Source organism: Ambystoma mexicanum, chromosome 5q, assembly GCF_040938575.1.
Source record: "Ambystoma mexicanum isolate Mex_15411 chromosome 5q, UKY_AmexF1_1, whole genome shotgun sequence".
Taxonomy (NCBI): Eukaryota; Metazoa; Chordata; class Amphibia; order Caudata; family Ambystomatidae; genus Ambystoma; species Ambystoma mexicanum.
The window spans coordinates 787,918,830-787,942,810 of record NC_090933.1 but is presented as its reverse complement, the minus strand read 5'-3'; positions in this window follow the sequence as shown (position 1 = coordinate 787,942,810).

Sequence of the window (23,981 nt, the reverse complement as noted above, 5' to 3'; positions counted from 1 at the left end):
AGAGTGTGTTGATTTCAGCCCCTTTGAGTTACTCTTTTGCCATCCAGTGAGGGGGACCCTTGCCTTGATCATAAATGGTTGGAAACCACCCCTCCAGGTCCTGCCAAGCAAGTGGGAGGGCTATGTGTTAGGCCTCAGATGGAGGATGACACAGATGATGGGTCAGGTGACGGCAAATCTTAAGGCCAGCCAGGAATTGAACAAATACTGGCATGACCTTAAAGTATCACAAGTGGATTGGACTCCAGTACAGGATATCCTTGTGATGGAGCCTACCAAGCCTCAAGCTTTTGGCATATAAGTGGACTGGACCCTTTTGGATCATCTCCAAAATGTGTGATGTCAATTATCTGGTTGACATGAGAGTCCCTGGGGTAGCCACTTAGGTATTCCACGTCAAAAGGCTCAAGCCTTTCCATAGGTGAGCAGAAGTCTCATGTCTCTTGCTGGCTTCAGAGAAAGAAAAGGATGAGAGTGAGCCCCTTCTTGATTTGCTGCATAGCAACCCTCAGAATGGCTCAGTGGAGGGAGTGCATCTCTCTCCAGATCTGACTCCAGAGCAGCAGAGGGTCTGCAGGGCTTTGCTCCGGCCGTATTCCCCTCTGTTCTCATTGACATCAGGCCTCACCCTGTTGTGCAGGCATGGAATTGACACTGCGTGCCTGTAAAAAGCAGATGCTACAGGATGTCAGACACTGTTAAGAACCACATCCAGGCTGAGGTTGCCAAGATGTTGGATGTGGGTGTTATTGAACCCTCAACCAGTCGCTGGTCCAGTCTAGTGGTCCTTGTCCCCAGGGCAACTTCCCAGGCAGGTACAAAGGATTGGCGGTTCTGTGTGGACTACAGAGGGGTCAATGCCGTCACCAAAACTGACGCGCACCCATTGTCCAGGGCTGATGAGTTCCTGGACATCATGGGTGCTGCCAAATTTGTGAGCACCTTTGACCTTACCTCAGGCTATTGGCAAATAGCTCTGATGGACCATGCCAAGGAAAAGACTGCATTCTCAACACCTGAGGGGCTCTACCAGTTTTGAGTAATGCCTTTTGGGTTGAAAAATGCACCTGTCACTTTCCAACGTTTAGTCAATCATGCACTTGTTGGGCTGGAGGCCTTTTGTGTGGCCTCCTTGGGCAACATCGCCGTCTACAGTTCCACTTGGGAGGAACATTTGACTCACTTGGATAAAGTGTTGCAGGCCTTGAAAAGGGCTAACCTCACTATCAAGGCTACCACTTGCCAGATAGCTCAGCAGAAAGTCACGTATATTGGTCATGAGGTAGGAGGGGGTCGAATTCAACCTATCCCTTTAAAATATTTACACACATCAAAAACAACAAATAATCTCACTTCATCAACTCCGCTCCCCCTGCGCCAGGTCCGTCCAGGTCCATTGATCCCCAATGGCCCTACTGCCGTGACTCAGTTCCTAAACTCCGGGGACCATGTCTAGCCGATGTTCGATTATCCTTAAAAAGAGCGTCAAAGGAGTTAACAATTTTGAGTCAATTCCATTGAACATGTGACCCCACCATTCATCCGCGCACAAGGACGGGTGAATCCTACTCCACAGGCCCAAATGCAGAGTTCTTTCGCTACGAAGGCTGTTGCAGAATAGTACCAAATGTTTTAATGTTTCTGGGTCTTTTGTACAAAATCTGCACGTGAGGTTTATGGACTTGTTACAGCTCCACATTTACAAGCGCTATTTTGGTTTTAAACAGATTCATACGAAACAGCATAAAGCGTTTCCGTGTGCGGGGATCTGGGAAAAGGCTGATGTAGCATTGAGCTGTGTTAAAAGCGCGTGCTTCAGATGGCACGTCTATCATCAATTTTGCCAAGGCTCTTTGGGAGCAGGTTCTCTCCCAATCTAAGCGCCAAATTTTCAATTTTGCAGCGTCTGGGTTTTCGTGGAGCAAGTCAATATTGATGTCATATTCATCCTGTAAGCTTTCGCAACGCTGCATCCACATTGCCACTACATTTTGTCCTATGGCAGTGGCACTGTGGAGAATTTCAAACTGCAAGATGTTTTCTCGAACACTTGTCTTTCGGAACAGGGATAACACGTTCCAAGTAATCCTTGCCTGCAATGAAATGAACAATAGCTTGTATCTAATACACGAAGACATAGTCCCTCTTGGGAGACCCAACACTTTAGTCCAAAATTGATTCTCCAGGGAAGACCATACTTTGTAAGGGCATCCCAGGGCATTCTCAGCCACATAGATCAATGCTGGAATGACTTTTTGTTGATAAAAGAGTCGTAAAGGTTCCAGTGAGAATTTCCCACATTTCTTTTTTATGCAAAGCGCTTGACTCGCTAACTGGGTGCATTTTCTTTTTGTGTCATCTACCCAGGGGGCATCATTAATACAAGAGCTTAAGACCATGCCTAAATATTTGACGTTTTGGAATATCGTCACATGTACTCCACCTAGACACCATTTGAAATGTTTTTCTTTTTTTGATGTAGCTCCTCCCAAGTTCTTGAATATTAAAATTTCACTTTTTTTTGCGTTGATCTGTAGCCGGTTCTCAATTACATAGTTCTGGAGGACATCGAGTTTTCTTTGCAAGCCGACAGGTGTTAGATCCAGATTGTCGGCATATAAGAGCCAGCTTACATGTAGTTTGTTTATCTTCAGCGGGAATGAAACCACTGCATCTATCGAGTTTCCTGTATCCGATATAAACAAACTGAAAATAGCTGCAGCAAGCGGGCAACCTTGCTTTACACCCCTATGTGTAGTGATCACCGATGACAGTGCGCCAGATTGATCTAGGCGGATCCTGATAGTTGTATCGGTATGGAGCTCCTGAATAGCGGCTACTAGCTCTTCTGGGCACCCCCATCGACGCAAATTTTACCACAATAGGTCCCGATCGACAGTATCAAATGCACTGGAGAAGTCAATGAACGCAAAGTATATGGCTGTGTTTGATTTCAGGGCCTCCATTTTTGCCAGATTGAGTAGTAATAGGTTTAAGGAGCAAGCCACTTGTTTCACGAATCCAGCATGCTGGGAGTCTACATGCGCCGTTTCTACAGCCCACTCTACTAGTTTTCGTTGCAGAGTGGTGGCGTAGACCTTGCCCAGAACATCTAAAAATGCCAATGGCCGATAATTTCTGGGGTTTGATCTATCCCCTTTTTTGAATATCGGTACGATAATTGCCGATTTCCATGACTTGGGAGATTGACCCGAATTGTTTATTCTGTCGAAGAGGGTTATACAGAACTCAGCCCAAGTCTCGGGACATTGCTTGATGGTGTAGTTGGTTAAGCCATCCAGACCCAGAGCTCTGGAGTTGTTGGCCTTCGTGATGATGGACACAATGTCATTTTTACAAAACAAGTGCACGAGGTGGAAAAGTCAATACACTCTCGTTATCCAAGGGCCTGTATCCCTTATATAAGTTCTCAAAATGAGAGCGCCAGGTCGATTCCGTCACCAGCCATGTCTGCAGAGCCTTTTGTGGTGCCTGTATGTTGTTAATGATCCTCCAGAACTCGCTTGTGTTTTTATTCTTTAGTGCAGATAACATTGTTTTGGCGTCGTTTTGAATGGTCAAGTGAACGTGAGCCTTCATCCAGTTCTTATACCTCTGTTTTGCAGCTCTAATTTCGTTCCTTCTAGGAATCGTGTCCAGTGCTTGAGCCTGTCGAAACGCCTGCCTCATCTGCCGTTTGCTTTTCTGTATTTCTGGGTCAAACCAGTGTTTACGGACCATATTTAGGTTCTTTAGCCCTACATTCTTGGTTTTAAATTGCTGCAGTAGCTGTTCGTATTCCAATTGGGAGTTGTACTGACCATAAGCCGTTCACAGCTGGGCAACTTCATGTTCCTCCAGACGAAGTCTAACCCTATTTGCAGTAACCGAGACAGAGTGTTGCCACCTTGAAGTGCTCTCCTGTGTTGATGTTATAAGGTTTGTTATTAACATGTTGTGGTCACTACTGGTTTCTTTCCTAATCATGAAGGATTTTATTCGGGCGTGCAAGTCAATGGACACAAGCATATAGTTGATCGTCGATGCTGAATCTTCACGCCGCAAAGTTTTTGCCGGTGGCATGTCCCCAAGGGTATTCCCATTCAGCATTAGCAATTGCCTTGCTTCCATTTCTTCCAGCCAATCATGTGCGAGTGCCTTTTTATCTTTTGCCACAAGGTTGAAAAAGTCAATGTTCAGGTCTCCTCCTTGGTTGATTTTTGCAACATTGTTCATTTTTTGATATGTCTTTCTATACCCTTGTATCCTCCCCTTTAACCAACCCCTGTTTTTCTGTCTTTTCATTAATACTTTGATGTGATAATCTGTACTGTGGAATGACGCGATACCGTCTGTGTCACAATTCTTGTAACTTCATCATTGTATTTATGCTGATATCATGCCTCTCTACAAACTTTACTTGATGTAATTATGGCAAACATTATCATATGCATATGATGATTGGTTGTGTAATATTATGTAGCCCAGATTTGAAAAAGGCTTAGCATAGCCGAAACATGTTATCGTTTATGGGCTCTTTTCGCTTTTGAATGTGTGACAATGCAACACAATTAAACAAGCATATATTTGATGGCGCTGAGTCCTGGAATCACTTTTGCTTTACACTGTTTGTGGTGACGGTTAGGCTTTACTACCGTCTGGATACAGTGACCTGCGACATCCGTGTTTTCTCTACATGATCCTATATTCATGGCATTCTCTTTGAAATAGATTATCGATATTTTACTCCTGGGATTGTAAGGCGTCGCCCCCCAGAGCAACGTATATCAAAGCCATTGCTTTCAGTTACGTAATTGTGGTACCACATTGAGACTGTACATATTTACCATTTTAGAATTGTCGGAGCACAAAGTGTGTTATTGTTGTGTACATAATCAAAGCCTTATTTATATAAAGTCTGTGTTTTCACTAACATAGTGTGTGGACAAGGGGGTGCTTGGGGACTACGCTATACTTAGGAACCAGCCCGCATCACCGCCTGAGAGCTAAGCCTCGGTTGCTCGACCATGATACCAATATAGAGAGCCTTGGCTGGGGTGTTTTGTGCTTCGACTCTGCCATATAGAGAGCAGCAGTACAGACGCCCCCCTCCGGTGTTTTACACTTAGTTCACCATTAATTGGTAAATTCACCATTAATTGGTAAATTATTAAATCAATCCATCAGTGCTTTTCGGAAAAGACCTAAATCATATATTTAATCATTGTTTAGAGAGGTGAAAAAGCATTCTTAGACTTGTGAGATGATTAGTCAATGCATTTCAGAAAATAATTCCATCTTCAGGGCTGAGCTCTTTGTGATAACAGCACGTGAATTTACAAATATTGTGCAAATGTACATAATGACATGCGTGATATGGATAACGTATAGATAGAATACAAATGGACATACATACCACAGTATACATAATTGTAATACAGAAAAAAGGAAACGAGAAGAAAGAAGGTAATATTAGTGATGAGATAAGTATCATAATTGAAGGTGCTAATGAAGAGGAAGGAAAGGTTGAAATACCTTGACTAATGGCTTCATGCTTCTGTGAACATAATGGTGTAGGTTAAGGTGTGTGGTAAGAAATAGGCAGAATGGTAGAAGGGTGGGGAAGCCCTTACCTGGGCTGTGTTAAATACGGTTCTCTGGTGAGTCTTATGATATTCAGAATCTATTAAGGATGAAATCTGTTTCTAAAATCTTGACTGTAAATAAGCCTGATTTCTGAGTGATTCAATGGAGGAAAATGCTGACCTGGGGAGTTTGACTCGCAAATCGCGGGAAAGGGAATCTCTCGTGCAGACGCTGTGTTCATTGTTTGTACTGTTGGACTGGAGACCGAGGGCATTGTGCCGTAACGCGCAGGGGAGTGAAATTATGTCATCAGCGACCGGAATCCCGTACTCTCTGTGGGTGCAAAGAAGTAAGAATTTCAGAGACCAACTAGTTACTACCAGACCTCCAACACAGAAGCAGAGCACGACACGTATCAGTACATTCCACTGCCTACACTGCACTAACTGTGGGTTTGTCACTAAAGGAAGTACGATCAACCTCCCTCGCATAGGAGATTGAATCAAATTGCGAGGCTACGCCACATGGGACACTCCAAATATGATATACTCCATCAAACTCCCACGTGGGCTATATTACATTGGACAATCCACGCGACCTGCTAACCTAAGATGGAACGAACATAGATCATACATTAGGAACCCGAATCCAAATTCTGCAGTAGCAAGACATTGGTACAATTTAAAATCGTCAAAGTAGTGACCAAGTATGACCAACATGAAAACATAACCAATAAATTAGATCAGAGGAAAACATATTGGATTGCACGCCTTGGTACACTGACACCCAATGGCACCAACAAAGAAATCAGCTACACGTATTTCATACGACTGCTTCAGTAACAGAAACTCCTCTCTCTGGAGATTGATCCAACCTCACTACAGAGGCCATACTTTGAACTATTCGATTTGCAATTTAATGAAGGTTAGCTTTGGTGTACAATTCAGAGATTAACTTTATCACACCTTGTGCCTCATCCTGTTGGCTTCATTACACTACTTTGTGTGCTTTAGACACTTATGTCAAGTGTACACAAGGAAGAGAGTATCGACACTCTCCCCCGAACCACAGAAGCTGAATGGATTCGACCCTCCCACCGTGGTTGGCCCGGGCGCCTGAATGTCGAGACCACAGATAGCCACATGGCAGCCAATGGGGGGGTGGAGGGATTAGGGAGAGGTTGTGGATAGGGTGGGGGAAATTAGGAAAACCGGAAAGAAGAGAACGGAAAACATGTTCCACCTCGGGCAATTTCTCGGGAATCTTGTTTTGCTCATGACTATTCATTGGGTGCCATGCCCAGTGACACGTGCTCCATGTTATTGTATGCAACAAAGTCACCAGTATGTACAAATGAGAGTTCTTATTCCAACTGTGTTTTCCACCCAACTGAGGAACCGTGATTCCATCGGGCCCGTCACCGGAGTTCTCCCAAAGGTCGGCACAGTCCTTTTCCCACCTCCACCTTACTCCGATCCCCTCCTGCCCCCTTCTTAGGTGTGTTAGGGTAAGTACGAATAAAGTATCCTGCTTGCCCACAATATAGACACAAATGATTTGCCTTACATTGTTCTTTCTCTGCAGAAGACAATGGCCCCCTCACACTCCCAATCTGCATGGGTTCATCTAATAACACTGTCTGCTCGGACTCTGGTCAATCTGTTTCAATCACCAATCTATAAAACTCTGTCACGTATTTCACTAAGTCAAGTGCTGCATGGCAGAGAGACAATAACTTCTTATCCTGAGCCAGCGACACCTCCATCCTATCGAACACCCTCCCAAACTCAGAGAAAAAACAATCCCAATTATACAACAATGGGCCATCCTTTTGGATATCACAAAGGCAGTACTTGCCTGGATAGTTTCAAACGCTACCGGTTTACAAAGAAAATGAAATGTAACTGACATTGAGTCAAGAACATCATATACTTCCTTAGGTCCCATGATAACCTTTCCGGGTGACGGCCAACGGAACACTACTTGGTGATTGTACAATTACAAGGGAGCCTCGACTAGCCGCTGCCCCCAAAGAAGGACCAGCACTAACCCCTTCCAATGGGATCCCTTGTGCCACTAAACCCTGTACTTGAACCATCAATGCCTAATGATTCCTGTCTCACATGTGCTATTTCGATCTGAATATTCTGGAGTGCCTTTAGCACATCCGCTGATGGCAGAGGAATTATCTCCATTTGGATTGGGTGGTAAAAAATAACCTGTTATGGGGCGGATTATTATGTCAAGCATACACAAGGAAGAGAGTATGGACACTCCCCCGAACTACAGAAGCCAAATGGATTCGAACTTCCCACCGTGGTTGGCAGGGGTGCCTAAATGCTGAGACCACAGGTAGCCACGTGGCAGCCAATGGGGAGGAAGAGGGATTAGGGAGAGGTTGTGGATAGGGTGGGGAAAATTAGGAAAACCGGAAAGAGGTGAAGGGAAAACATGTTTGGATATGTAAGGGGGAGTGTAGGGAAACATACAGATACATGAATAACCTGACACCATCTGGCAACCCTCCTGAAACCCTACTCCTAGCTGACCTCTACTAGGCTCCTAACCTCCTGTACCTAAGACACTCTGCAATACTCATGTACCTGTTCCTCACTCTTGAGAGCACATAGCTTTGACATTCAGACATATGACATGAAACAAGATGGGCATGAACATGAACAACAGTTAGAAAGCATGATGGAACATACAGGGAACCTTTCCCAAGTGAATATACAAATGCATGGCCACATGGGCAAGCAAAGCAAACATGACATGAACATAAATCAGCTTTTTAGCCGTAACATAAAATAATCTTAATATAGTCCGGTGTAACTGACACATGTCTTCTTAGCACACACGTTTAAATAACTCAAATTAGTAACCTATTTCCTACAGCAGACCCATTGTCCCTTTTATCGTCTTCTGCTCGCTCAGAGTGTGTTGGTTTTAACACAAACATTTCCCTTATTCTGAGCGTATGTTTAGCCCTTCAATAGAGATGTCGGTATTCCAAATTACATAGCAATATGGTAATAACAACAGAAGCGCAGGTCACTTAGCTTTTGTCCGGGAGCCCCGGAGAACTACCTGGATGAGAAGAAGTTCAGCGTTGAGATCGGACACACCTCCAGTCACCGCCAAGCTGCCCGGCTCATTCCCTTACTGGCCAGACCCCCAGTGTCCCGCGGCTCCCGTCAAGACTCCTCTCTCGTTCCGTAACCGCCTATGCTGAAACAAAATAATCCACAACTGGCACGGGCGGCCGGCTGGCTTTTACACCAACTGCAATTACTCACAGCTGCCACATCCTGCAAAAGGAAGGAACTACTAGATTTTCCCAGTGCTGCTGGGAAATGTAGTTCCTATAGTTCAAACCCATATGCTCAGCATTTCACTGGCTACAAACGTCCTTGTCTGCCTCAGGCCTTAACCTTTACTACTTATGTATTTAGCTCGATTGCTTTTAAAACTGACTACACGCACTCTGCCTCCAGCAGGCCCTGGTGCATCTTCCTATATTACCTTAGATCATTGTCTGTAGTGTACTTTTTATTCCCTAGCCGCTTGTGCCATCACTACAAGAACCTGCTTTTTGCCTTTTGTTTTGTGATTTTTGCTTTTATTATCTTGCTTTAATGAGATGTTCGTACAAGTCATCATTTTTTTTTTAAACTTTATTTTTATATTTTGCAAACATAAATTATGCATTGCACCAACCGGGTGCACATTCAGCAGCACTAACTTCGAACTACACCCCCCCCACCCAGGCTGCCACCCGCTCCCCCATCCCGCAACCCGCACTTTGGTTTTTCCGACTGAGATTTTTGATCTGACTCCAGTATCATTATCGCGGTTCATAATCCCCAAAGGTCCTCCCTCAATCCCCCATGGTTTCTGGTTCTCATGACTCGTTGCTGTTTAGAAGATATAATATATACAGACGCCAAATGTTGGGGGGCCTTGCGTGTAGTGGCAATGTTCTTATTAATTCCTTGTCCATGTCTTGACAGTATGTAACGTCATTTTTCCAGTCCTCAATCTTAGGCGGTGGGCCACGGCCCCACGTTATGGCAATTCTCCTCTGCGCCAACACCATGAGAAGGGCTGCCAGCTTTCGCGATGAGGGTTGCAAGTATTTTGTGAGACCTAGAAGGGCTCCTAGTGGGAGAGGGATCACCTGTTCGCCTATGATATCGGCCGTTATTTGTAAAACGGAGTCCCAGAACTGGCGGATTCTTGGGCAGCTCCAGGCAAGATGGAAAAAGTCAGCATTCGTTGCTGTGCATCTTTCGCATTGGGCTGGGGCTTCTGGATGGTGCTTATTTTTCCTGGCTGGGGTGTAATAGGTTTGGTGTACGAAGTTAAAGTGGATTAGTTTATACCAGGTGTTTAGTGCCACCTTTTGTGTTTGTCAGAGAATATAGGACCAATCTTCCGCGGGTATCGACTCTTGAATGGCTACTTCCCACCTATGTTGGATTTTGGGGTAGGGCTTCCCTATGTCTTCTAAAAGGGATTTATACATTTGTGACACCAGTCTACCTTCCCCTTGTGCCTTAATTACATTGTATAATAGGTCCCATGTTGGTGGTTGTGTGGGAAATGAGGGGAACAACCTTTGCAGGGTGTGGCGCAGCCTAAAGTAGATGAAGACATCGAGGGAGGTGTTCCCACCTCTGTCTTTGGCCATTTGTAGAGTCAAGAAGGTGCCCTCTGGGAAAAGGTCGCCAAAGGATTGGATTCTTATTTTATCTGCCCATTGCAGAAATACTTTTTCATTCGTGAGGGGAATGCCAGGAATAAAGTTGATTGGTAAGAGAGGGGAGAATGTTATGGTCACTCTGTATTTGTTCGCTATCTTTTTCCAGATTGCATAAGTGGAAAAGACCGTGTTTAGTGTTTTATATGGAACTGGGATATGACTGATTATGACAGCCCTTAACAGATTGGGGGAGGCTAAGGCTCTTTCTACTTGTACATGTGGACAAATTAGTTGGGTCGAGTACCAGTGGCTCATGAACTGTGCCTGGGCCGCCCAATAGTATTTTTCAATATCCGGAAGCGCCAGGCCTCCTTTAGACGTTGGTAGTGTTAGCTTGCTATAAGCAACACATGCAGGCTTCCCTGCCCATAACAGCTCTAAGATTAGGCTTTTAACTCTTTGGATAAAGGATTTGGGGATAAGTAGCGGAATATTTGTAAAGAGATAGAGTAGCTTGGGGAGGATGACCAGTTTCGGCAGGGAGTTTCTGCCCCAAAGCATTAACGGAAATGATCTCCATCTCTGGATTCTTTCCTGCAGGGAATGTAGTGCTGTGACGTAATTGTCTCTATAAACCTCGTGGTAATTACGAGACAGGTAGATGCCTAGGTAGCAAACCTTCAAGTTTTCCCATTTAAACCCATGATCATCTTTGAATTCAACTGTGTTCGGGGTAAGGGGGAACACTATTGATATCGAATTATTGGTTTTAAGGCCTGACATTTTGCCAAATTGTATTACTTCTCGCATTACCGGGTTGAGGTTGTCTTGAGGGTCGCCGACAAACAACATGAAGTCGTCTGCATATAGTGAGACAATTAGTTTATGGGGACCTAGCTGAAGGCACCGGTGTAGTTGATCGGAACGTAACCTCGAGGCTAGGAGTTCCATCACAAGGGCAAAAATCAGGGCCGAGAGTGGGCACCCTTGCCTTGTTCCGCGTTCTAACGTGATGCTTGAGGACCTAGTGTTTCCTAATATGATGTATGAGCGGGGGTCGTTATACAGCAAGGATACCAGCTTGATAAAGAATTTGCCCAAGCCCATTTGCTTGAGTGTTGCGAACATAAAGGGCCATTCCACTGAATCAAAAGCTTTCTCAGCATCGAGCAATACTGCTATTGCTTGCTGAGTAGGGTCTAGGGCCTCCATGACGCCAAACAGTCTTCTGATGCCGTAGGTTGTGCTGCGTCCCGGGATGAAGCCGGCTTGTTTACCAAGTACCAGCGCCGGCATCAGGGGCAGAAGTCGTGCTGTTAGGATTTTAGCCAGGATTTTATTGTCCAGATTGATTAAGGAGATTGGTCTGTACGGTGCGCAATCATCCATAGGTTTGCCGGCTTTGTGTAGCACCATTACATTGGCCTCGCGAAGTGTGCGGGGGAGGCTTCCCTGCTCTATCGATTCCTCATAGACTCAGAGCAGAAGAGGGGCCACTATATCTGCGTAGGCCTTGTAAAACCTTCCAGTGAGCCCATCAGGTCCAGGCGCTTTGGTGTTTGGTAAGGATTTTATAGCTTCCAGGATTTCGTCTATGGTTATTGGCGCATTCAGGGGTTTGCGAAGGTCCGCACTCACCCAGAACAGTTCTGTGTCATTGAAGAACTCTTGTATCAAACTGGGCTTTAAGGAGCTCCTGGAACTGTACAGAGTTCGGTAGAAGACGCGAAACGCATTAACAATCTGTCCTTCTGTATACACCAGTTGCCCCTGTGCGTCCCTGATGTGCTCGACCCGGATCAGAGCCTTATCAATTCTCAATAGCCGGGCTAGCAATGCGCCAGGCTATTGCCCCTCCCCATATTGCCGGATCTGGTGCCTGTGGCCAAGAAATTTTAGTTCTCGTTCAGCTGTTTCATTGAACTTCAGAAGCTCTTCTTTTAATTCGGCCCGAGTACAGGGGTCTGAAGTTGGGGAAAGTTGACGCTCTAGTTCCTTCAGGCGTAGTTCACTGTTTGACAGCTCCCTGCGGATGAGTTTTAATATGCCGTTTTCTTTCGCTAGGCATATTCCCCTCACGTAGCATTTAAATGTTTCCCACATGATACTGGCTGAGGCAACAGAGTCTTGATTAATATCTATGAAGGATGTTATTTCTTGGCGCAATTCCGTGGCAAATGTAGCGTCTGTGAGTGATCTGGGTTTGAATCTCCAATTGAGTCCAGGTATCGTTGCACCGGCTAGGGCGACGTTTAGACTGACCATTGAGTGGTCTGAGAAAGAACGTGGTAGAATTTGACTCTCTCCCCAGATGAACGGGCTATGGGTTGACGCCAAAATGTAATCTATTTGGGAACTGGTGCCATGCACGGCTGAATAGAAGGTGTAGTCTCAGACGTCACGGTTGTATTGCCTCCACGTATCGGAGAGATCAAAAGCTTGGCAGATCTCTTGAACCTGTACGCTGGCCTTGGATGGGTTTCCTGATGTGTTGTGGGATTTATCGAGCCTTGGGTCAATTGGGGTGTTAAGGTCCGCTCCCCATATGATGGTAGTTGTTGCATTGGTCGCTCGTACAGGTCATCATTATATGCAGTATACTGTTTATTTTTCAGCCGCTTGTGCTATCACTATATGAACCAGTTGATTTGATCAATTATCATACGCATTTTAAAGCTTTAATATATTTTGTCCAATACATTTCGTCTGAATCGATTCAATTTTATTTCACTCCACCACTGCAGTTAAAACCTTAATTTGAATATGAAATATATTTCAGGATATTGCCATACTTCTACATATGTGACACCCTTAATACATTTGTTAATATGCCACTTTACAGTCAACAAATGTAAGCATTCCATTATGTTTAAATTGATGTTATTATTTCATGTCTTTTCAATTGCTCAGGCATAGACCACAGGCCCTGCCCCCTTCCTGGCCTCTCTGCACCCACAGAGAGTACGGGACATGAGCCGCTGATATAGTCATTGCGCTCCCCTGCGTGTGACGTCACAACGCCCTCTGTCTCCAGAGCAATAGTACAAAGAATGAACCCAGCGTCTGTACGAGAGGTTCCCACTCCTGCGATGTGCGTGTCAACTTCACCAGGTGAGTATTTCCCCCAATTGAATCACACAGAAATCTGGCTTATTTACAGATTCTAAATATCGTAAGACTCGCCACAGAACCGTATTTAACACAGCCCAGGAAAGGGCTTCCCCAACCTGCTACCATTCTGCCTATTTCTTAACACACCTTAACCTACAGCATTATGTTCACAGATACACAGAGCCATCAGACAAGGTATTTTGACCTTCCTTCCTCTTTATTATCACCTTCAAGTATGATACTTATCCCATCACTAATAGTACCCTCTTTGATATGATATGATATGGCATTTGTAACGCGCCTATACACAAGTGTTTCAAGGCGCAACGAGGCAGGGTGGGGGAGAACAAGGGGAAGACAGACAACGATCCTACTAGGCCAGGTGTCATTCAGACCGCGCAAGTGCAGGGGTAGGGGAAAGGGAAAAGTGCAAGGGGAAGGGGAGGGGGGGAAGTGCAGTACAAGTAAGTAGAATAAGTAAATAAATAGGGCCAGCTGGTGGCAAGTGCAAGGTAAGTGCAGACAAGTGCTGGGAAAGGGGGGGCTGTAGGGATACAGAGACAGTCCCTCAGTGCAGGGGTTGCCAGGGAGGCAGTGCAAGAGGAGAGTGGCTGGGACCAGGACCGATGTCGGTGAGAGTGGCCCAGTTGCAGATTCGGTGCAGATTCAGTCGAGACTTTAGCAGGGGAGAGGGAGAGAGAAAGCAGAAGCAAAGAGGAAGGTTTTGAGGTGCTTCTGGAACCGGAGATGGTTCTCCTCAAGTTTCAGGGAGGCAGGAAGGCTGTTCCAGAGGGAGGCCCCTGCCACGGCGAGAGATCGACCTCCGACTCGTTGCTTCGAGAAGCGGCTGACCCTGAGGGAGTTGGAGATGGATGAGCGAAGGGCTCGGGAAGGAAGATATTTAGGAAGAGCGAGTTGAAGGTATTTAGGCCCCAGGCCCCAGAAGGCCTTGTGGACAATGCAGAGGGTTTTGAACTTAATCCTTGCAGCCACTGGGAGCCAGTGTAGAGATTTCAGTCCTGGAGAGATACTGTCCCTGGGCTTGAGGCCAAGGACAAGGCTCGCAGTTCTGTTCTGGATGAGTTGCAGGGGGCGGAGAGTGGAGGCAGGCAGATTAAGATAGAGGCTGTTACAGTAGTCCAGCTTCGAGAGAACCAGGGCTTGGGAGACAGTGAGCTTCTGGGGGAAGGAGAGGAAGGGAAGAATACCTCTGAGGAGGTGCAGCTGGTAGTGTGACTTCTTAGAGACGTCAGATATATGAGGAGAGAAGGAGAGTGTGGAGTCGAAGATGACCCCGAGGTTTTTTGCCTTGCAGGTAGGAGCAGGAGGAGGGCCAAGCGAGGATGGCCAGAGAGCTACAGGGAAGGAGGGAGTGGGTGTGCCGATGAGTAGAATCTCAGTCTTACTAGCATTAAGGCAGAGGTCATTGGCGGCACACCATTCCTGGATGGCAGACAGACAGTCAGAGATGAGGGAAGGAAAGGAGGAGGCCGAGGGTAGCCTGAAAATGAGCTGGGTGTCGTCCGCATAGCACTGAAAGTAGGGGCAGAGAGCGGCGATGCGGTGGGCAAGGAGTGCCAGATACTGGTTGAACAGCCAGGGAGAGAGATTAGATCCCTGGTGAACACCACAGGTGGAGAAAAAGATGTCAGAGAGGAAGGACCCAAGTTGGACCTGGGAGGGTCGATTTGAAAGGAAAGAGGTCAGCCACGCCAGAGCCTGACCAGTGATACCCAGGTCATCACGGAGACGGTTGAGCAGGATGGCATGGTTGACAGTGTCAAAGGCAGAAGAGAGATCGAGCAGAATGAGAACACACGGAGTGTTGGAGTCGAGGTTCAGGAGCAGGTCCTCACGGATGTTCAGGAGAGCAGTTTCCGTGCTTCTGGCCACTCTGAAGCCAGATTGATGGTCATGGAGACTACCAACAGTTTCAGCATGGAGGTTAAGCTGGGAGATGGCCAGTTTCTCCAGGAGCTTGCCCAGGAAGGGAGTGATGGAGATTGGGCGATAGTTAGCCGGGCAGGAGGGGTCAGAGGAGGGTTTCTTAAGAAGAGGGTGTACAAGGGAGTGCTTGAGGGGGGATGGGAAGACTCCAGAGGCGAAGGAGTGGTTGCAAAAGACAGCCAGGGCAGGAGCCAGGGAGTCGATGTGGTCCTTGATAGTTTTGGATTAACAGGGGTGAACCTGTTTAGACGAGACTTTCATAGATCGGACTTGTCTGGAAACCTCGTCAGCAGAAAAAAGTGGAAAGGCAGAGAAGGAGGGAGGAGGGGTGGCTGCAGAAGGGCCAGAGGAAGAGTCAGGAAGAGAGGGAGGGAGGTGATAGGAGGAGAGTGAGGACAGGATGTCCTGAGTTTTTGAGATGAAGTGAGAGGCCAGTGTAGTGCAGAGGGCCTGGGAGGGGACAGGAGAGGTAGAGACTGCAGCAGGGTTGGCAAGCTCCTTGCAGATTTTAAAGAGTTCAGCCGAGTTGTTGGATGCCGCAGAGATGCGGGCTTGGTTAAGGGCTCTCTTTTTGGTGAGAACGGAGAGACGGTATTGCCTTTGGAGCAGGCGGCAGGCCAGTTTATCAGAGGATGAACATGAAGCACGCCATTTCCTCTCAGCCACCCTGCACTTGCGTTTTGGGGTGACGAGATCCGAGTCATACCAGGAGTTACATTTGGCTTTGGGCTTCAGGCGGATTCTCATGACAGGGGCAAGGATATCAAGAGTATCAGATATAGCAGAGTGGAGCATGGAGAGGGCTGTGTCAGGGTGGGGGTCAGCCGAAGGCGGAGGGGTGGCGAGAAGGTGGCAGCGAAAGCCTCAACTGACACGCGCTTCATGGGTCGGATGACCGAGAAGGTGGGTGGCAATGATGAGGGTGGCTTTGCCTGTGGGGTAGGGAGGGTGAAGTGGGAGGTTAGGAGAAAGTGATCACTCCAGGAGAGAGGAGTGGAGAGAGGGACAGAGAGGGGAAGGTCAGAAGAGATCAGAGCATCAAGAGTGTGCCCTGCAGAATGAGTAGGCCCAGACAGGAGAATAGAGAGTGAGAGAGAGTCGCAGAGGTCACGAAAGAGTCCAGTGTGGGGACAGGAGGCATCAAGGTGGATGTTGAAGTCACCAAGAAAGAGGAGTTGAGTGGTTGAGGGCAGGAGTGAGGAGGAGAGGTCAGCCCACTCAGAGAGGAAGGAGGACATTTGACCAGGTGGCCGAAGATAGTAGCCACAGTAAGGGAATGGCTAGGAGAGAGAGAGAGACGGCAGACAAGACATTCAAAGGAGGAGTAGGTCTGCGTAGGAGTGACAGTGGCAGGAATCCACTCAGGGAAGATAAGGGCAACACCCCCACCTGCACGGTTGGGCCTGGGCACGGAGAAGATCGTGTAACCGTCAGGTAGGAGTGTGTCAAAGCTGGTGACAGAGCTGGCTGTGAACCATGTCTCAGTGAGACCGAGGACGTCAAGGTCCAGTTCCTCAAGAAGGCGACAGATATCAGAGGAATGCTTGATGGCAGAGCGAGAGTTAAGAGTGGCAATGTGGAGAAGGTTGCCAGCCTTGAAGGACTTCCGGGGGGGGGGTACAGATCAGAGGTACGCCCTGCGGAGGTGTAGAAGAAGGAGGTGAAGAAGGAGCACGAGATGGGGCAGGGAGGGAGGGTAGAGGCAAGGTAGCCGAGGACAGAGAAGGGGGGACAGCGTGAGAGGAAAGGAAGTTGATGAGGCGAGGGAAGCGTCTATCAAAGAGGTGAAGGTTGGCCTGAGGACCTTGGTGTAACGCTCACCTGATTCCCACGGAGGCGCGGGTCTTGGCAGGAAGGTGTCTGTGACTCGAAAAGTGATGTGCAGGACTCGATTGGCTTCTGGGGTCGAACCTCTTCGCACTGTGTGTCGAACTCGAAGAGTGAGGTTTCTGCAGGTGAAAGAATATGGGGGTTAATGGCCTGGGTTGTTGAATGTCCCTCTCTCTCTCTCTCTCTCTCTTCCCAGCTTTTCTGTAGAGCCCCCCCAGGTCAACGTGCTCACCTTAGATAGGTGAATGCTGGGCTCTCCATCTGCGTCTGGTGCAGGGTGCCGTTGCCAGTTCCTTCACTGGTGAAACATTGGCCTCTTGAATTCAGAGGATGGTTACCGTCGTTATCTGCACGAGCGGTGAGTTTCTGGACACCTTTTGTCTTTATAGTCTTTAAATGCGTGGCACGTTAATATTGAAGACTCTGTATAATGCTTTTCCCTTATGTATTGCAGGACTCTCGGGATGGAAGATGGAGTGAAGCGCCTGGAAATTCGTAAGTATGGCAAGCGCTCTAACTGTCTCTTTCCTTGCAGCTTAGTTCATGTTAAAGAGACGCCGGAGTATTCGCAGGTGTTTTATTGCGACGAGCGCGATGGGCGTGAGTAAATACCTGCTTAATGTCTTTTTCTTTTGTCTTTCAGATGTTGGTTTGCAGCGCCGGAGTCAGCGGAATGCTAGTAAGTTTTAACTATACTTTGTCTTCTCAGGCGGCGATGCAGAATGAAGAAATCCGGAATTCACGGCGTGCCGGTAAGTATACCGGCTGGTCTTTGCAGGTGAAGGTGCAGCGTGAAGACACGGCCGCTGCTGATGGATCAGGTGAGAAAGCACTGTGTGTAGAGTTTGTCTTGCTAACCTTTTGTTTCTTGTCTTTTGCAGGTGCTGATGTTGACTGGATAAAGGAATGGTAAGTATAATTCTTGCAGGTTCAGGATCGAAAGAGGAAAGACTGGAACAGACGCGGTGAGCGTTCTGCTGCAGATGCAGAATAACGCGAAACACGTTTCATCTATCGGGTGTGGTTTAAATAGCCTTGGAGTGATGAGGCGTCTTCTTCCACGGCCCCGCCTAGGTAAGAAAAGAGTTCCAGTTTCCAGAAGAGTTTCAGTGCTGTATCCAGGGAGTGGAGCTGCCCCACCCAGGTAAGAAAGTAGTTCCTGTTCACAGAGGGCTTCTAAGTGGCTGGTAAGTAAGCAGCATGGTCTGCTGCAGGTAAGTCCACCCAAGCACTCTCACACCAATTATGAGCCCGGCGCTTCCAGTGCCGGGACCGATGGTTTTGATGAGCCTGGTGCCACCGGCGCCAGGACAGGGTCCAAAAGGTCCCAGTAGGGACCGGCTGGTGCCTAGGATTAGGTTTAGGGGCCTGCTTCCAAGGACGTTGGGCTGGTCCTGGCTCCTTGGAAACAGTGATCATGACAGCACCCCCCCTCAAGGCCCCTCCTAAGCGTGTCTTCTCCGGGGGTTTTGGCTTGTTGGGGTGATTCAGATGGAATTTCTTGACCAGACGAGGTGCGTGGACATATTCTGAGGGTTCCCAAGCCCTCTCCTGGGGGCCGTATCCTTTCCAATCAACCAGATAATATAACTTAGATTTGGAGATTTTGGAGTCTAGGATGTTCTTCACTTCGAATTCAAGTTCTCCATCTACTAAAATCGGTTCTGGAAGTTCAGTCAATCGGGTTTCTGGTTGTACTGGTTTTAATAAGGAGACATGGAATACTGGATGTATTTTCATATGCGTAGGTAATTCCAATCTGACAGCCACCGGATTAATTATGGCAGATATGAGATAGGGTCCAAGGTATCTCGGGATGAAGGTGCGGGGTCCTTTTAGAGGCAGGTGCTTAGTGGATAACCAGACCTGATCTCCTACAGCGTAGTGAGGGGCCTCTTTACGGTGTCGATCTGCTCCTTTTTTGAATTGAGCTCTAGCTCTTTGCAGATGGGCAGTGGCTTCCTTAAAAGCTCGGGTGATTTCTGAGTGCAAGTGATCCACAGCAGGTGCTTCAAATTCTTGGGGAGGATCCAGGTTGGAGGTTCAAGGGTGGTGTCCGTATAATAGGAAAAAAGGAGTCTTCCCGGTTCCAGAATGAGTCGAATTGTTGTAAGCGTATTCAGCGATCCAAAGAATATCCTTCCAGGGGTTTTCAGTTTGTTGGAGCATGCAACGTAGATATTGTTCTAGTGTCTGATTTGTCCTTTCGGTTTGTCTGTCAGTTTGGGGATGGTGACTGGTCGAAAGTCTTACATCAATTTGGGCTAGACGACAGCAACTGCGCCAGAAGTGGGAGATGAATTGACTTCCCCTATCGGAGACTAAAACCGAGGGAAAACCGTGTAAGCGAACAATGTTTTCCAAGAATTCTCGAGCCAATACTGAGGCTGAAGGTAGACCCTTCAGGGGAATGAAGTGAGCCATCTTGGAGAATAGATCCACGACTACTAAAATGGTAGTATACCCCGAGCATGGAGGTAAGTCCGTGATAAAATCCATGGACAAGGTATGCCATGGACAGGGAGGGATGTCTAGTGGCTGTAATAGGCCGGCTGGTTTCTGCTTCTGACTTTTATTCTGGGCACACACACCGCAGGAGATTACAAAGTCTCTAATATCCTTTTTCCATGATGGGCACCAGAAATGTCTTTTAATCTTTTCCATGGTTTTGGTAATGCCAGGGTGACCCTCCATTAGAGAGTCGTAATAACAGGAGATTACTTGTTTTTGTATTTTCTCACAGGGCAAGTGCAATCGTCCTCGGAAATATGGTAGGTCTTGATCCACTGAGAATTCTTTTCCCTTTAATTGCCAGTCCTGCAAATCGGCCGGAGTTAGGAGTGATTTAACCATGGTCTTGATGTCTTCAAAAGATTGAGTGCTGACCAAACCCAAAATCCTTTGTTCTTGGATTATGGGTATTGGTTCTGGATTGGTCAAATGTTCATCTACTCCCATCCGGGAGAGGGCATCTGCTTTTCCGTTCTTACTGCCTGGTCGATAAGTAATTATAAAGTCAAATTCAGCCAGAAACAGAGCCCAGCGAAGCTGTCTGGAAGACTGAGCTTTGGCCGTCTTTAGATATTGTAAATTGCGGTGATCAGTCATTACGGTGACTGTATGTCTGGCTCCTAAAAGATAATGCCGCCATGCTTTAAAGGCCGATCTGATAGCTAAAAGTTCCTTGTCTGTAATTGAATAGTTGATCTCAGGAGCCGAAAACTTGCGGGACCAAAAGGCTACAGGGTGTAACTGGTGTGTGACCGGATCTCTTTGTGATAAAACTGCCCCCATAGCAAGACTAGAAGCATCCGTTTCCATGATGTAGGGGAGTTCTGGGCGAGGATGTTTTAGAACAGGTGCAGAAATTAATTTGGCTTTTAAGTCCTGAAAAGCTTGTTCTGCTTCAGAAGACCACTCAAAACGTTTGTTCTTTTTTAACAGAGCGGTGATGGGCTGGACTATCCGAGAAAATTCAGGAATAAATCTGCGGTAAAAGTTAGCGAAGCCTAACATGCTTTGAACTCCTTTTACCGAGGTTGGTGATGGCCACTTGATGATTGCAGCGACTTTCTTTGAATCCACATGGACTCCATTAGGTGACAATATGAATCCCAGGAACTCGACTTCAGTTACATTGAAAACGCATTTTTTAAGCTTAGCAAAAAGATTATGTTGACGCAATCTCTCGAGAACCTTTTTAACGTGTCTCTGGTGTTCCTCTTCGGATGATGAATAGACAAGGATGTCATCAATGTAGACAACAACACACACGTCTATAAGTTCTCTAAGGACATTGTTCATAAAATATTGGAAAGCGGCAGGAGCGTTACAAAGTCCAAAGGGCATCACTTGATATTCGAATAGCCCGTACTTGGTGCGGAAGGCCATTTTCCATTCATTGCCCTCTTTTATCCGTACCAAGTGGTAGGCTCCTCTGAGATCCAATTTTGTATATATACATGCGTCTTTCACTTGGTCCAGGAGTTCAGGGATCAAAGGTAATGGGTATCTGTTTTTAACGGTGATTTGATTCAGGGCGCGATAATCTATGCAAGTCCTAAGGTCTCCTTCCTTTTTCGGAACGAAGAACAAAGCCGATGAAGCTGGAGATTTTGAAGGACGGATAAACCCGTTAGCTAGGTATTGGTCCAAATATTGTCTGAGGTGAAGATTCTCTGGTTCGGTGAGGGCATAAATCCTGCTGCAAGGAGGAGTTGTTCCGGGTATCAAATCTATTTGACAGTTGTAAGACCTATGAGGAGGCAGGGTGTTAGCTTGATCCTTCCGGAAGACGCCTTGGAATTCCTGGTATTCGGGAGGTAATTTGGGAACCTCCTCCGAAGAGATTGCCGCCAGTGAAACATCAGGCCTAGGATAACAAGTGGTAAAACATTCTGGAAACTGAACCGTCTTTGCTCGCCAATCGATCTGAGGATTGTGCTTCTCTAACCAAGGGATTCCCAGAATGATCTGGAACTGAGGAGCCTTGATCACATCAAACATGATTCTCTCCCGGTGTCCATCTTGACTCACTAGCGTCACTTCTTGGGTGGCATGCGTTACTGGTCCGGAGGCTATCTCCGTGCCATCCACAGTAGTAATGACGTCTTTTACAGCCTTAGGGACAAGGGGTAGATTCATCCTTGATACCATTTCACGGTCCACATAATTACCGATTGCTCCACTGTCGATGTAAGCTTCAATTGCATGCAAACGATCCGGACGTTCAGGACTAATGAGGACCATGGGTACCACGAAATGCGAGGTCACGGGACAGATCTTAACGCTCGGCAAGAGGACCTCTACTCTTGTCGGGCTAGGTCGTTTCCCTGCTCAGAATTTGTGGTACAGGTATCCGCGGCTCCTACAGCCTTCTTAGCTGGTTTCACTGGACAGTCCCGAAGAAAGTGTCCTGAGTTTCCGCAATAGAGGCATAATTGCAGCTGCCTTCTTCTTTCCCGCTCTTTCTGGGTTAAAGGTCCTTTCATGCCCCCTATTTGCATGGGTTCCACCGTGTCAGCTCCCCTAGTAGAGGTTTGTGGTTTAGAAAACACTCGGGTATCAAATTTGGAACGATCTGCCTTCCTGTTCTGTAGTCTGTGGTCCAATTGCACAACTAAGTCAATATAGTCTGAGCATTCTTGTGGAGGATTCACAACTTGAACTAACACATCCTTGAGCTCTCCACGCAGGCCTCTGTAGAAAAGCCTTATTCTCTTATCCTCGGGCCATTGAGTTTCCACTATAAGTCTGTTGAATGAGGCTATATAAGTCAAGAGGTCTTGATTACCCTGTCGTAATGAAAGAAGTTCATTGTCCAAGGCCTGCCCTTGTGCATGTCTTGCGAACAGTTTCTCCATGCTGGACTGGAAGGCATGGAAATCATGTAAAACCGGATCATCCTGGGTGACTAAAGGGATCGACCAATCTGCGGCGCTGCCACTGAGATAAGAAAGCACGAAAGCCATCATGGTCTGGTCTGTTGGGAAAGCAGCTGGTCGACATAAGAAGTGTAAGCGGCACTGGTTGATGAACACCGCAAATTTCTTTGGATCACCAGAAAAGCGTTCGGGCGGAGCCAAGGGCACATTACCGGGCAGATTGATTTGCACTGGATTTAAAGATGATGCAGAAGGATAACTTCCTCCTGGAGCGGGCAAAGGTGTCTGTCCTGCCTGCGTTTGTAGCAACTGCCTAGCGAGGTCCTCAGTTTGCTCCTTGGAAATTATCAGTTCTCTTCTTAGAGAGTTCGTTTCCTGACGAGCTGCATGTACTTCTGCTCTTAATTCTCCGAGCAACTGGGCTAGTTGATCGGTGTCTGAGGTTTCCATTGCGCCTGGGTAGGAGTATTGTGGTGGGCTTCGCGTTCTGTAACGCTCACCTGATTCCCACGGAGGCGCGGGTCTTGGCAGGAAGGTGTCTGTGACTCGAAAAGTGATGTGCAGGACTCGATTGGCTTCTGGGGTCGAACCTCTTCGCACTGTGTGTCGAACTCGAAGAGTGAGGTTTCTGCAGGTGAAAGAATATGGGGGTTAATGGCCTGGGTTGTTGAATGTCCCTCTCTCTCTCTCTCTCTCTCTCTTCCCAGCTTTTCTGTAGAGCCCCCCCAGGTCAACGTGTTCACCTTAGATAGGTGAATGCTGGGCTCTCCATCTGAGTCTGGTGCAGGGTGCCGTTGCCAGTTCCTTCACTGGTGAAACATTGGCCTCTTGAATTCAGAGGATGGTTACCGTCGTTATCTGCACGAGCGGTGAGTTTCTGGACAACTTTTGTCTTTATAGTCTTTAAATGCGTGGCACGTTAATATTGAAGACTCTGTATAATGCTTTTCCCTTATGTATTGCAGGACTCTCGGGATGGAAGATGGAGTGAAGCGCCTGGAAATTCGTAAGTATGGCAAGCGCTCTAACTGTCTCTTTCCTTGCAGCTTAGTTCGTGTTAAAGAGACGCCGGAGTATTCGCAGGCGTTTTATTGCGACGAGCGTGATGGGCGTGAGTAAATACCTGCTTAATGTCTTTTTCTTTTGTCTTTCAGATGTTGGTTTGCAGCGCCGGAGTCAGCGGAATGCTAATAAGTTTTAACTATACTTTGTCTTCTCAGGCGGCGATGCAGAATGAAGAAATCCGGAATTCTTTTGTCTTTGCAGGCGAAGGTGCAGCGTGAAGACACGGCCGCTGCTGATGGATCAGGTGAGAAAGCACTGTTTGTAGAGTTTGTCTTGCTAACCTGTTGTTTCTTGTCTTTTGCAGGTGCTGATGTTGACTGGATACAGGAATGGTAAGTATAATTCTTGCAGGTTCA